The sequence below is a fragment of the Nelumbo lutea genome, chromosome 6 (assembly GCF_056320005.1).
Source record: "Nelumbo lutea isolate HS-2025 chromosome 6, American lotus-T2T, whole genome shotgun sequence".
NCBI classification, from domain to species: domain Eukaryota; kingdom Viridiplantae; phylum Streptophyta; class Magnoliopsida; order Proteales; family Nelumbonaceae; genus Nelumbo; species Nelumbo lutea.
The window spans coordinates 60,617,839-60,633,129 of NC_142689.1; the positions used below are offsets into that span (position 1 = coordinate 60,617,839).

The following is a 15,291-nucleotide window of genomic DNA, read 5'->3' on the forward strand; positions in this document are numbered from 1 at the left end:
TTGAGAGCTGCTAAGCAAGTCAGACAAGAAGCACAAGAAATGGCTGAACAAAGAACTATGATGGATTATGCCAAGCCTACCCTCACCGGGACTGTCTCCAGCATTATCAGGCCAACTATTGCTGCCAATAACTTCGAAATTAAACCGGCCATAATCCAAATGATACAAAATACGGTTCAGTTTTGTGGTATGGCCCATGAGGATCCGAATGCCCATATTGCTAACTTCTTGGAAATCTGTGACACCTTCAAACACAATGGGGTAAGTGATGATGCCATCCGGCTGAGGTTATTCCCATTTTCTTTGAAGGATAAAGCCAAAGCTTGGTTGAACTCATTACCGGCAGGATCTATAGCCACATGGGACGAAATGGCCAGCCGTTTTCTCTCTAAATATTTTCCCCCTTCTAAAACTACTAAAATGAGGAATGACATCACTACTTTTTTCCAGCAAGAGGGGGAATCTTTATATGAGTCATGGGAACGATACAAGGAACTGTTAAGGAGAGTTCCTCACCATGCCCTCCCCATTTGGCTGCAAGTGAAGACTTTCTATAATGGTCTTACTGACTCAAATAAGACCATATTAGATGCTGCAGCCGGAGGATCCATAAATAATAAAACTCCTGAGGTTGCCCATGCACTTATTGAGAAAATGGCAGCCAACAATTATCAATGGCATTCGGAAAGGACTCAAACTAGGAAGCAGCAAGGCTTGCATAATGTTGACACTTATACAGCACTAGCTGCACAAATAGGAGCACTCAGTAAAAAAATAGATGAAATGCAGATAGCTGCCATGCATGTGCAGCCTCTTAATTGTGAATTGTATGGGGGAGGCCACATCAGTACAGACTGCCAAGTTGGCAATCAGTTCAGACCATCTACTGAACAAGTTGACTATGTCAGCAATTCGTCAAGACAGCAGGGTTACCAGAGTCACCATACTTTTCATCCAGGATGGAGGGGACATTCAAACCAGTCCTGGCCAAATCAGCATATTTCCAAGCCGTTCCACCAGACTTATCATCAGCCTGAACCGAAATCCAATTTGGAGGAACTGATGACAAAATTTATAGCAGGTGCAGAAACTAGGTTCTAGAACCAGGAAGCCTCAATCAAAAACCTGGAAAACCAAGTGGGGCAATTGGCACAATTAATCTCTTCCAGACTGCCGGGAACTCTTCCAAGCAACACTGAAGTGAATCCACGAGAGCAGGTGCAATCTATTACCTTAAGAAGTGGAAAAGAGTTGCCTGAGGTAGAAAAGAAGAATTGGGCTGAACCCAAGGCAGAAACAAGCCTTGGAACCAGACAACAAAAGACGGAACAACCAGAATCACAACAAGGGATGCACCAACAACCACAAGTTCCATTCCCTAACAGGCTGAAGCAACAAAAATTGGAGAAGGAATTTGGTAAGTTTCTTGAAATATTTAAAAGTTTACATATTAATATTCCTTTTGCTGATGCTTTAGCCCAGATGCCACACTATGCAAGGTTTTTGAAGGAATTATTGGCAAACAAAAGGAAACTGGGAGATGTGGCTACAGTTGCATTAAATGAGGAATGTTCTGCTATCCTTCTGAACAAGCTGCCTCAAAAACTCAAAGATCCAGGGAGTTTCACTATTCCTTGTACCATTGGCAGTTTAAAAATTGAAAAATCTTTATGTGACCTAGGAGCTAGCATCAATTTAATGCCATACTCTATCTTCAAGAAATTGGGGTTGAATGAACCCCAACCCACTAGAGTGGCATTACAATTGGCTGATAGATCCATTAGACATCCTAGGGGGATCATAGAAGATGTGTTAGTTAAAGTTGACAAATTCATTTTTCCAGTTGATTTCATTGTGTTAGACATGCAAGAAGATGTGGAGGTCCCGCTTATCCTAGGGAGACCTTTCCTGGCTACCGGGAAAGCAATGATTGATGTCCAACAAGGACAACTCATCCTTAGGATACAAGATGAGGAGATAATTTTTAAAATGTCTGATGCTATGAAACATGCACCCTCTAGTGATGATTCTTGTTTTATGATTGATGCCATTGAATTGACAATTGATGAATGCTTCCAAGTAAGTAGAATAACTGATCCTCTTGAACTCTGCCTCCAGCAGGGAGAACTTGAAGATGCAGAAAATGAAAAAATAAACCTCATGATAGCATACCTGAACGATAAGCCTCAATTCAAGGGAAAGGGGTTTCTTAAATTAGAGAACTTAGGCAAATTGCCCAGACCATCAGGTAAGCCATCACCCCAAGAACCCCCCACCCTTGAACTGAAGCAATTACCATCCCATTTAGAGTATGCTTTCCTTGAGGAACCATCAGATCTCCCCGTGATAATTTCCGCAGCACTGAATCCCTTACAAAGAGAAAAATTATTAAGAGTGCTGCGGGAACACAAAAATGCTATAGCTTGGAAGGTAGAAGATATCAAAGGCATTAATCCATCAATCTGCACTCACAGAATTTTGATGGAAGATGACAGCAAGCCTTCCGTTCAGCCCCAAAGGCGCCTGAATCCCAACATGAAAGAAGTGGTAAAGGCTGAAATAATCAAGTTGTTAGATGTTGGGATCATTTATCCTATTTCTGATAGTTCTTGGGTAAGCCCTATGCAAGTTGTGCCCAAAAAAGGGGGTACGACTGTTGTTCTAAATGAGAAAAATGAACTCATCCCTACTAGAACCATTACCGGATGGCATGTGTGTATTGACTATAGAAAATTAAATGAAGCCACCCGGAAGGACCATTTCCCTCTCCCATTTATGGATCAAATGTTGGAGAGGCTAGCCGGGCGTGAGTATTATTGTTTCTTGGATGGATATTCAGGGTATAACCAGATACCAATTGCACCAGAAGATCAAGAAAAGACCACTTTTACTTGCCCATATGGAACCTTTGCATACCGAAGGATGCCCTTTGGGTTATGCAATGCCCCAGCAACCTTTCAGCGATGTATGATGTCTATATTTTCTGATATGGTTGAAAAATTTATTGAGATCTTCATGGATGATTTTTCAGTTTTTGGCTCTCCGTTTGATGCATGTTTGAATAATCTGGAACAGGTGCTTACTAGATGTAAAGAAACACATCTTGTGTTGAATTGGGAGAAATGTCATTTTATGGTGCAAGAAGGCATAGTGCTTGGACACAAGATCTCTCAAAGAGGTATAGAAGTCAACAAGGCCAAGGTGGAGGCAATTGAAAAATTACCAACCCCAACATCTGTTCGTTCTTTGAGAAGTTTCTTAGGACATGTCGGATTCTATAGAAGGTTTATTAAAGATTTCTCAAAAATTTCCAAGCCATTATCTACCTTGCTTCAGAAAGAAGTGCCTTTTGAATTTTCAACTGAATGTCTTCATGCTTTCAACATCTTGAAAGACAAATTGATCCATGCACCTATCATGGTAGCACCAGATTAGACCCTCCCATTTGAATTGATGTGTGATGCGAGTGATTTTGCTATAGGAGCTGTTTTAGGACAAAGAATGAACAAACATTTTCAGCCAATTTACTATGCTAGCAGAACCTTGACTGGACCCCAACTCAATTACACCACCACAGAAAAGGAGCTGTTAGCAGTAATATTTGCACTTGATAAGTTTCGTTCATATCTGATATTATCCAAGGTTGTTGTCCACACAGATCACTCGGCATTAAGGCACTTGCTTACCAAGCAAAACTCAAAACCAAGACTGATCAGGTGGATCCTTTTATTGCAAGAGTTTGACATTGAGATTAGAGACCTGAAGAGTGCTGCAAACCTGGCTGCTGACCATCTCTCCCGGTTGGACACGGTAAGCTCAAAAGAGGAGATAACCAGCAACATTCGAGAAGAATTTCCGGATGAGCAGTTGTACTCAATACAGAAATACTCATATCCTTGGTATGCTGATATTTCTAATTATCTAGCTGCACAAGTCCTTCCTCCTAACCTTTCATATCAACAGAAAAAGAAATTCTTTTCTGATGTAAAATACTATCTGTGGGAGGAACCCTTTTTGTATAAATTGTGTGCAGATCAGATCATAAGGAGATGTGTCCCCGAGGAGGAGATGGAGTCGGTACTCCAATTTTGCCATGATGAAGAAGCAGGAGGTCATTTTGGAGCTAGTCACACTGCAGCCAAGGTTTTGCAATCAGGTTTTTATTGGCCCACACTCTTCAAAGATGCCCATCGGTATGTGTCCACATGTGACAAATGCCAAAGATCGGGAAACATTTCCCGACGGAATGAAAAGCCCCTTTCCAATATTTTAATCTGTGAAATCTTTGATGTTTGGGGTATAGATTTCATGGGACCTTTCCCGAATTCTTTTGGGAATAAGTACATCCTCGTTGCAGTTGACTATGTATCCAAATGGGTAGAAGCCATGGCTTTACCCACAAATGACTCAAGAAGGGTAGTACACTTCCTAAAGAAGCTATTCTCCCGATTTGGCACTCCGCGAGCTATAATTAGTGATAGGGGAACTCACTTCTGCAATAGCCAATTTGAGAAGTTAATGCAGAAATATGGAATTACACATAAATTAGCTACCCCTTATCACCCTCAAACCAGTGGCCAAGTGGAGTTGGCTAACAGGGAACTCAAAAGAATTCTGGAAAAGACCGTAGCATCCGCCAGAAAAGATTGGTCCATCAAATTAGATGATGCATTATGGGCATACAGAACTGCATTTAAGACACCTATTGGCATGTCCCCCTACAGATTAGTCTTTGGTAAAGCATGCCATTTACCAGTTGAATTGGAACACAAGGCCTATTGGGCTCTTAAATTCTTAAATTTTGACATTCAGGCCACAGGGGCTAAAAGGCGGTTGCAATTGAATGAATTGGATGAATTCAGACTTACCACCTATGAGAATGCCAAAGTTTATAAAGAAAGAATAAAAAACTGGCATGATAAGAACTTGCTGAGACGGGACTTTTATGTAGGCCAACAGGTATTGTTATATAATTCCCGTCTCCGCTTGTTTCCAGGTAAGCTGAGATCCAGGTGGTCTGGACCCTTTACCATTTCACAGGTTTTTCCCCATGGGGCTATAGAACTCACCCACCCGGTTCAGGGCACGTTTAAAGTAAATGGTCAGCGCCTGAAACCATATTTAATGGGCAGTACTGTACCCCCTCCATCCACTGTTTATCTAGATAACCAATAATCTCTTATGCTTGCTCATGAACAAGTTAAGGAATCTTTTTGTCATTTATCTTTCTAGAATATTAGTTAGTAAAATAAAGATCTTTTTCTCAAAATTCCAATTCTTTAAGGACTCAGTTCATCATTTTCTTTTCTTCAGTTTGCTCTAGCAAGTGTGACTCCCTAACACTACGAACATTGAGGACAATGTTCATCTCAAGTGTGGGGGAGTGAGCCCGAGGCTAGGGTATGGGGGTTGAAACCATGCACCTCATGCACCCCAACACACATATGCAGGCAATGACATAACCAAAAAAAAAAAAAAGACTTGAACCCCTCAAGTTCATTACTATTTATTTGATGATTTTTTTTAAGAAGGAATTCAACGAGTTGAGGGAGACCGATGTACTTGTTAAGTTATTATTCTTGTGAATGACCCAATTTGATATATGCATGAGAAAAGGGGAGCTGAATATGCCTTTCAACATGACTAGCCCTAACTTCCTTCATGTGTATGGAAGCCCTTGATTTCATTGTTAATGGTCAAGAGAGCTAGTGCACATCTGAAGTGCTAATTCTTGAGGTTCAATAATTGCAAAGAAGGACAAAAGCCCAAATTGACTCCGCTATACTGAGCTGAATAGTAAAACTAGCAGCTTAGAACATGAGTCCTATTTACCTACCTCAAACAAGTGACCAGTGTGAGATGGAGCATAAGATGCACTCACACCAAAAAAAAAAAAAAAAAAAAAAAAAAAAAAAAAAAAAAAAAAAAGAGAGAAAAGTGTGAGATGGAGCATAAAATGCACTCACACCGAAAAGAAAAAAAAAAAAAAAAAGGTGAGATGGAGCATAAAATGCACTCACCCTTAGAAATAAGTAATTGTGGTGACAACCGAGGTTCAAAGGGGCAATCTAAAGTTGAACTCTCATTGAGATTTAGTTACAGATGTGAAACTTAGTGAAATTTGATTATTAACCTTGACAATTAAGGAGCTGATTTATATATGAATTAGGAGTGAAGGCTAGACTATGATGAAATTCATATTCTCCTTTCCTCGGATCTGATACATATCTTAAATGGTAATTTACAAGAATAAGAGTTGAGCACTTACAAAAGTTCCCCGATTACTCAATGCATTTCTATCTTAAAAAGTTCACCAGGTAAATGGTGAGAACAAAAGGGGGGAATGTTAAGTTTATGGCTGATGTCTTTGCTTGAGGACAAGCAAAAGCTTAAGTGTGGGGGTATTTGATGAACTTACAATTTATCTATAATTTTTGAGGACTTTAGCATGGATTTTTATGCCGGTTTTATTAATTTTTTCCTTAATTTAGCTTAATGCTAAGAATAGGTTCAGGGATAATAAATCCAAGAAAAGGAAGGAAAAAGGCAAGAAAAGAAGGTTCAAAAAGACCAATTTCAGTCCAGCCCGGTCGTAGAAGCAAGAGAGAGCACTTCGGCCCAAAAAGAGCAAGTGAATTCCTTGAGAAAACCCAAGAAAATAAACCCTAGCTATGAGGAGAATTCGGCCCAGCAAGGAAGGCCCATTTTTAGCCCAAATAATAGCCTAGAGTGTAGCCCACATGAGCTCCAAAGCAAGCTAAGTTGTAGTCCAAATAGCAGCCCAAAGGGAGCTAGGGGCGGCAACTTCTAGGAGTTTCTTGAAGAGAAGGAGGGAGCACTCTAGAAGGTTCATGAGGGGTGTAATACACCCCATTCTAGAGGCTTCAAGAAGGGGCAAGAGCCCCCTTGAAAAACTATATAAGGAGGCCTCTAGGAGGGGAGAAAATTGTTCAATTGCTTGAGAGGAAGGCTCTCCCACTCTTAGAGGTTCGGCCACCTTGAGAGAAGAGAAGAGAAGAAGGCTAGGCGCAAGGAAGAAGAAGAAGAAGGGCTGAAGGAAGTTCAAGACAAGCAAGCTAGAAGAAGAAAGTGAGTTCGAATTGAGAGTTTGTGATTCAAAGATCTTCTGTAATAAATCATTTGTAGTTTCATTCTCTTTTGATTTGAATTCAGTTTCTTAGTTATATGTGCTTTCTTCTTTCTCCTTGTTTCCATTCTTCCTTGATGTATTTCAGCTTGTAAAATTTCAGTTCAGCAATCTAATTCTTTTTGATTCATTCAAATGGTCATGCATTGTATTTGAAGTTTCTTGAATAAGGGTGTGATTGTAGATTAATTCGGCCAACTAACCTTCAAAACTCAGATTTGAATTCTCAGATCTGAGATTGCAAGATCTGAATTGCTTGAAAGAGAATTCAGATCTGCAATTTTCAGATTGGGCGAATTAATCTACAGCTTGGAATTCCTAGAGTGCTTGAGAGAGACTCTAGGAATTCAGATCTACTATTCAAGAACTGAATTGAGTACAAGGTTAGAGATAACTTGCACAATTCAGTTGGTGATCAATTCAGATTTGAATTGATGCCTTAGAAGTGTTTGAAGAAATGCATGCATGGGGATTAGATTCTTGCTAGAGATAGAAGAACCGTCACTCATGCATAGGATGAACATGCGCTTGAGAGAGGCTGTTCATGACCTTGGGGTTTCACCAAACCAAGGCTCAATCATGATTTATTCGAATGATCCAAATTGATAGATTGCTGAATTCTGAGATTGACATTTACTGCTTACTCTTCTAACCTGAATTGAAGGCAATTGGACCAATGATTTAGATAGATTTTAACTTTGGATTTCTTAGCTTTCATTATAGTTTTGATTTATTTGTTGATCAGATAAGAAGTGTTCAATTTAGTATTGGTAATTGTTTCCTAAATCCTCGTGGGAACGATACTTCACTCATTACTTTATTACTTGAACGGCTAGTGCACTTGCTAGTGTCACAATGAGCAACACATCACTATGCAGCCATTCAACCTTTGAACCTCCTTCAACTTCCAGGGCAGTTTCATATCTAAAATGGCCTTAATTTTATTTGGGTTGGCCTCGATGCCGCATCGGTTAACGATGTATCCTAGGAACTTGCCCGAGGTCACCCCGAACACACATTTGTTTGGGTTCAGTCTCATGTTAAACTTACGCAAAATTTCAAAAACAGAGTGCAAATCTTGCATTAATTCATGTGAGAATTGAGTTTTGACGACCATGTCGTCTACATAGCATTCTACTTTTCTACCGATTAACGGCGCAAACAACTTATTTACATGCCTTGGGAGGTTGCCCCTGCGTTTTTCAACCCGAAGGGCATAACCTTGTGACAGTATAGGCCGAATTCTATGATGAAGGCAGTCTTTTCTTCATCCACCAGGTCCATCTAGATCTAGTTATAGCCCGAATAGGTGTCCAAGAAGCTTAGCAACTCGTGCCCTAAGGTTGCGTCCACTAATCGGTCAATTCTGGGGAGTGAGAAGCAGTCTTTTGGGCAAGCCCGGTTCAGGTCGGTGTAGTCGACGCACATGCGCCACTTGCCGTTGGCCTTCCTTACCAGGATGGGGTTGGCTACCCAACTCGGGTAGTGGACTTCTCTTATGAAGTCAGTTGCAAGGAGCTTTTTGACCTCCTCATCGATTGCTTTCCACCGCTTCGGGGCTAGGTTGCGTTTCTTTTGTCTAACAGGCCTAACTACAGGATCAGTGTTCAGCTTGTGAGTTATGAGTTCGGGGTCTATACCGAGCATCTCTGCCCCGGACCATGCAAAAATATCTAAATTTTGAAGTAAGAAACTTACTAGTTCTGATTGTAGAGGTTCCTGGACGGAAGTGTCAATCTGAAGTATTCGAGTTGGGTCTGCTGCTGAGGTCGGAACCACAACTGTTTCTTCTATTGGCGTGGCTAGTTCTTCGCCTTGCTCCATAGGCTGCTCCAGCTCGAGGTCATTGGCTACCTTGGTTTTTCCCTTCAGGGTGGTGATGTAGCACTTACGGGACTCGAGCTGGTCGCCCCGCGCTACTCCCACACCGAAGTCAATTAAGAACTTCATAGCCAAATGGTAAGTGGAGACCACTGCCCATAGGACATGGGTGATTGGTCAACCTACTATGGCATTGTAGGGGGAGGAGTTGCGACCACCAAGAAGTCGTGCTTGAATCTGATCACACAAGGCCACATGCCGACTTCCATAGGTACTGTTATTTTCCCAAGGGGCCAGACTTCTTCTCTGCTGAAGCCTACCAAAGAAGTGTCTGCAGGCTTTAGCTCGATTCTCTGCAACTGGAGCTGGTCAAATGCAACTTTAAAGAGGATGTCAGCTGAGTTGCCTGAGTCGACGAGTCCATGCCTGACCTCAAAGTTGTTGACTCTTAGCTTTATTACGAGCATGTCGTCATGGGGATAGTGGACTCCTCGCGCATCATCTTCTATGAAGAAAATTGGCTCTTCTGTCCTTGGCCGCTTTGGGGGTTCTACTCCTCCCGAGTGGCTTCACGAACCAAAGTCTGAGCTGTTGCTGAAGTGCAACCCGCGATGATAGAGCCTCCCACTATCATGTGGATGGTTCCCCAGACTAGCCTCTCCTCCGGAGGCTACCTCTGCGGTTGTTCGGCCGACCTGCTACTGGACTCGGGAGTATCCTTACCGCGCTCCCCTTGCCGACCTGTTTTATTACTATTATTATTATTCTGTACAAATTTTCTTAGATACCTGCAACGGATGAGCTCTTCTATCTCATCGCGAAGGTTTTTACAACTCCCGGTATTGTGACCGTGATCTTTGTGAAAACTGCAATACAAATTCTTATTTCTTTCATTAAGATTCCCCCTCAGACGGGGTGGCCACTTCACGTATGGGGCATCCTTGATCGCCATCAGGATTTCAGCCCGCTTTGCATTCAGTGGGGTGTAATCGGCTCGATCCGCTATAGGAGGTCTGAATAATTGACCTGGCCTTGCCCCCTGAGCTGTGTCCTTTTTCTTTCAGCTGTCTCCTTGACTGGAGAGCTCTCCTTCCCTCTTTCTTTTTTTGGGTGCGCCCTCGCCCTTTTGGTTGATCTCCTCTTTGGTGGCTATGAACCTATCCGCAAGCTTCAGGAACTTGGTTATGGTCGCTGGATGGTTGACAACCATGTGCCATTTAAACTCTTTGTGTGTCACGCCCTTCTTAGCTGCTGCAAGGCATATGGCAGGGTCTGGGTGCGGTATCTATATACAAGCATCGTTGAACCGCTTGATATAGCTTCGGATGGATTCTCCCTCTCTCTATACTATGCTGAGGAGACTTTCTTTAGTTCACGGACACCGCTTGCTAGTAACAAAGTGGGACGTGAAGGTTTGTGTAAACTGTGCCCAACTTCTTATTGACCCGGATGCCAAGTTCCGGTACCACGTGCGGGCTGCTCCCCTAAAAGTAGTGGAGAAGGCCATGCACAATGCACGACTCACTGGCTCGTGCTAGGTGCATCTATGACTGAAAGGCATCTACGTGATCATTTGGATCAAACGACCCGTCATACTTGTCAAGAGAGGGGAGCTTGAAGTCTTTGGGCATTGGGACTGTGAGGAGTTCGGAAGATAGGGGGGATGGAACCAAGAGGAGGGGATCTTTGACTTCGGTTGAGCTTACCTCTTCTTTTCCCATGAGCTCGAACAAATCGTGGGTGAAAGATCGACGAGCTCGGTGGTGGCGTCTCTGCTTCTTGGTGGGCTTGGCGTTCATGTTGCTCACCTCTGCGTTGTCCGGAATGGTCTACGCAGGGAGTATCCCAGTCTATAGGTGATGACTGTGAACAGAGGGGTCCTGCTTGGAGTCTATTGCCAGGACCTCAAAATGATTCTCAAGGAGCGGGGTTTCAAACTTTGACTGCCGAGGTGACGTAGACCTGGCCAGCTGGGGCCCTCCCAACCTATCCACCTGCGGTGAGATCGGGGTAGTCAGTCTCTCTTGTCTGCTGTGGGGGGAGGCCAGGTTTTTTGAAAGGTTTTGGGGGACCGCTCCTTGGCGATGAGACTTAGCTTGCTGTGAGGCTGGGTGTCGAGGCAGAAACTGCGGCTACTGAAGTTGAGGTTGAGGTAGCTGGGGGAACTGCTATTGACACTGATACTGGGAAACCTAGTGTAGTACGTGTTGTTGATAGAGCTGAAGTTGCTGGAACTGTTGCATTTGGGCCTGCATGGCCCGCATGAACCGCATCAAGTCCTCCAGTTGGTTTGAGCTGGCCGCTGGGGGCACGATCGAAGGTTCGGTGAACGTCGCACCGACTATAGTAGGGAGTGGGGTGACGACAGGTGCCACTATGAGAGGCACATTCAAGCTAGGGATTCCGTCCGCTTAGAGGGGGATGGTGAATTGTCCGATATAGATAGTAGGAAGCTGGGCGTTGGATTGTTTCAAAGAAGAACAGAACTGTGAAAGCTTAGAGAGAAAGGCCTTTTGAAGCGTATCCCACAGACGGCGCCAAATGATGTAGCGCAATCTGGTCACTCCTAGTTAGCATTCGCGTGGCTCCTGAGAGGTACCTGAGATGAGAGGAAAGAGGAAGAACTCCTGGGGGTTTTCCGGCGGGAACGCTCTGATGCTTAAGTTAGTATTGTGCAAGAAGCAAAAGGAGAACGAAGGCTAAGAGTGTGAGTTATGCAGGTGATTCGAAGATACCTTGTTCCTTGACAATAAGCCCTTATAACTGAATTTCGTTGCTTCAGGCCCTCTGACTTCTGGCAGGGTAGGTATAACCACCACTGTCAGTCTGCCACAGCCGTTATAGGCAAGGCTGAGGTGGCATGCGTGGGGCCATCGCTGCTGGGTACGAGTCTGTCAGGTACGGGACACCTTTCTAAAGGTGGCAGGCGCAACGAGAGGTACAAGCCTACTGTCCACAGATTTGTCGAGTATGGCAGTCGAGCAGGAAGCCCTCCTGTGGTATACCGAACTACCCTCCCACGAAATACCCTAAGTCGGGCTATCCTTTGAGTGACAGGCTGCCTGTAGCCGGTTATGCCGAGCTAGCTGCCCCATGGTGTCTGTTCCATAGGGTGTCCAGAGAAGGATCGGTGCGTTCTTTCTTGGGAGTGGCTCGAGGTTCATTGGGAGGAGCTCGGGTCTTAAAAGGGGTCGGGGCACCCCGAACATGGGACCCCCCGAAGTGCCTTGACCCCGGGGAGGAGGCGCGGGTAAGACGGCTCCCGGCGAGTAGTTTACACGCCGAGTTGCCGAGCTAAACTCGGTGGGACTTTCCCTTTGAGTTATGCTCACGCTAATTGCGCTATCATGCTGAGTCACTGTATGAGCAAGGTCACGCCCACGTGTACCTGTGCTGCAAAGTTGGGCCAAATCACCCTCCATCAAAGGCCACTAAGGGTAAGAAGCAGAAGAATGACAAAGCATTGGATGCCTGTCACTTCTGCAAGAAGACCGGCCATTGGAAAAGGAACTATCCTGCCTACCTAGAATCCAAGAAAGGTAATTTCGAATATTGTGTTATAGAAACCAATTTATTGGTAGCTTATGCGTCTTGGTGTATTGACTCCGGGGCTTCAACTCATGCGTGTAACTCACTGCAGGGGTTCAATGTAAGCAAAAGGCTGAGTGAAGGAGAAGTTACACTCTTCTTGGGGACTTCTACAAGTGTTGTAGTTGCGGCCATAGGAACCGTGGAATTAATTTTTAGAGAAAGAACTATTGTACAGAAAGATTGTCTTTAAGTACAAAATTTAAGAAGAAATTTGATTTCTGTCTCAAAACTGTGTGCGGATGGTTATTCGGTCTTCTTTAGTAATACGATTACTATTAAAGGAAACAACAGATTCATCGCATACGGGGAACTAGAGAATGGTCTCTATGTTCTACATCCTTCCCTATAAACTAACATAACCAAAACTACATCGGCTGAAATCCCCAAGAAAAGAGTACGTGATGCAGTTAATCGCACGTGCCCGTGGCATTACCGACTTGGCCATATCGGTGTTGACTGAATCAAAAGGTTGGTAAAGGATGTTACCTTGGATTTTCTAACTATAGAAGATCTTCCCACTAGTGAGCCTTGCCTACAAGGTAAGATGACGAAATGGCCATTTAATGGTAAGCCTGAAAGATGTACAGGCACACTTGACCTTTTACATACTAATGTATGTGGTCCCCTAAGTGTTAGGACATGGAATCAACACGTGTATTTCATCACCTTTATAGATGATTTCAGACAAGAGGTCGAGAAACAATTAGGGAGAGAAATTAACCCTTCGATAAGATCGAGGTGGCGAGTATCTCTCTAACGAATTCAGGGACTACTTAAAGGACAATGGGATAATATCACAATTGGCTCCTCCTACTACACCACAACTTAATGGTGTTTTAGAGAGGAGGAATAGGCCCTTATTGGATATGGTCCGGTCACTTCTCGTACACTCAGAGTTACCTACATCCTTTTGGGGTTATGCATTAGAGACAGTGATTTACGTGCTGAATCAGGTTTCAACCAAATCGGTTTCAAAGACTCCATATGAACTTTGGACCGGAAAGAAACCAAGTGTCAGACAGTTGAAGATTTGGGGTTGTCCAGCACACGATAAAAGAACAAGTGCAGACAAGTTGGAATCCAAGACCAGTCGTTGCCTATTTGTGGGCTACCCAAAAGGCTCTGTGGGTTACCTATTCTATGACCCAAGTGAGCAGAAGGTGTTCTGCAGTCGAAATACACAATCCTTGGAAACCGATTACATCTTGGACACCAATTGTCGGGAAGTAGTTCTTGATGAAGAGAGCTCAGAAGTAGTGGGAGATGTCCCACATGTTTTAGGTAGTGACCAACCTAGAAGATCCACTTAGGTATCCAGGCCACCAGTCTGTTAAGGTTATGACTAGGATAGTTACCTGGTAGAAACCTTGACTAGTGAGGATGATTCTGTGACATATGCGGAAGCTATGTTGGACATAGATTCCCAGAAGTGGGTGGAGAACATCAATGTAGAGATGGACTCAATGAAGGCCAATGGAGTCTGGACTCTAGTAGATCCGCCCTCCAGGGTAAAAGCAATTGGATGCAAATGGATTTACAAGAGGAAGAAGGGTCCCGATGGTAGGGTTGAGACCTTCAAAGCTCGTCTGGTGGCGAAAGGGTACACTCAGAAAGAGGGCATCGATTATGAAGAAACCTTTTCGCCTGTGGCCATGCTTAAATCCATTAGGATCCTACTAGCTGTAGCAGCATATCATGATTATGAGATTTGGCAAATGGATGTCAAAACTGCATTCCTGAATGGAGACCTTATTGAAAATATCTATATGCAGCAGCCACAAGGCTTCATTGCTGCTGGTCAGGAACACATGGTATGTAAACTTAATAGATCCATTTATGGACTTAAGCAAGCTTATAGGAGTTGGAACATCCATTTTGACTCTGCTGTCAAATCGTTTGACTTCAAGCAGAATCCGGATGAGCCCTGTGTTTACAGGAAGTCCAGTGGGGATAAGGTTACTTTCTTGGTTCTGTATGTAGATGACATTCTACTCATTGGGAATGATGTAGGAATGTTAACTATGGTGAAAGTATGGCTTAAATAGCAATTCCCCATGAAAGATCTTGGAGAAGCCTCCTATACATTGGGTCTTCGACTCTATAGAGATACATCGAAGCGGATAATAGGATTATCCCAATCTGCTTACAGTGACAACATGGAGAACTTTAAGAAGGGAAATGTTCCTTTTTAGGAACGGAGTCAGTCTCTCCAAGAAGATATCTCCCAAGACCTCTGAGGAGATTGAGGGCATGAAAGACATTCCCTATGCTTCTGTCATAGGGAGCATCATGTATGCCATGCTGTGCACTCAGCCCGACATTGCTCAGGCAATGAGTGTGGTAACCAGATTTCAAGCCAACCCGGGCAGGAGCACTGCACTGCTGTGAAAAACATACTTAAGTACGTTCGAAAGACCAAAGAGTTTTGTCTGGTATTCGAGGGTAGATCAGTACAGATCTAGGGGTATAGTGATGCTGACTTCCAGTCAGATCCAGATTATAGAAAGTCTACATCTGGGTATGTTTTAACGATAGGATCGTGTGTTGTTTCCAAAATGTCAACAAACAGGGGTCCTAAGTTACAACTTAACAGTCCACAACCCAAGCTGAACACATTGTCGTAAGTGAGGCTGCCTTATGAATGAAGGTATTCATTCCTGAATTTGGAATTCAGCACATCATCCACTCCACTGTTGTGTGACAATGGGAGGTTGATGTTAAGATGTAGCATC

General features: G+C 43.6%; 1 non-coding gene across 1 annotated transcript; it reads right to left on the reverse strand.

The window, feature by feature from the left end:
* Positions 1 to 417: 417 nt before the first annotated feature.
* On the reverse strand, positions 418 to 524 carry LOC148849138 (small nucleolar RNA R71). The gene has a single exon (XR_016101513.1). It is a non-coding gene; the product is annotated as a small nucleolar RNA R71 (small nucleolar RNA).
* Positions 525 to 15,291: the final 14,767 nt, after the last annotated feature.